A 638-nucleotide genomic window follows, 5' to 3' on the forward strand; every position below is an offset into this window, starting at 1 on the left:
CCATGAGACAAACTCATCTTAATGGCAGTGAGTTTGGTGTGGGTTTGGTGCCCCCTGTATGTCTTAGGGGTTGTGTTAGGAAGTGGAACTACAGCCAGCCCTGCTTCCATGCAGCCTTACAGACAAGCACTTTTGAAATACCACTTGCATTTCCCCACTTCCATTCTATTTTCTTAGTTCCTGGTCTGGATTCATCCTCGGTTGCGCTAATGCAAATCTTCAACCAAGCTTGCATACGGATGGCCAGATGGATGTGCCTAGAACCTACAGATGGCATGGCCTGCCTTTGCTCAAACCACCTTCCAGTGGTTCTCCCTTCTCTGCTGTGAAGCAGGCAGCCTGTTGGGAAGGAGGGGACCCTGGGCCAAGAGTCTATAGATGGAGCCCTGCAAGAATAACCTGCAACAGTGGAGTCAAGATGGTTTCTAATCCTGGTGTTGCCTGAAATTCACTGACTGGCTTAAGAAAATCCTTTGGGGCACGTGTGAATTCTTAGCACCCTGGCAGCCCTACTTCCTGAGTGCTTCTCCGGGTCAGAGTCAGAGGCTTGTGAATGCTTGGCATACCTTCTAGCATCTATACGGGGACTTTCTCAAGACGTCAGAGAACATGCTTCTGAAGACTTTGTGCTTTTTTTC

The sequence above is a fragment of the Echinops telfairi genome, unplaced genomic scaffold, assembly GCF_000313985.2.
Source record: "Echinops telfairi isolate 266 unplaced genomic scaffold, ASM31398v2 ScPeMD7_3;HRSCAF=10, whole genome shotgun sequence".
Taxonomy (NCBI): Eukaryota; Metazoa; Chordata; class Mammalia; order Afrosoricida; family Tenrecidae; genus Echinops; species Echinops telfairi.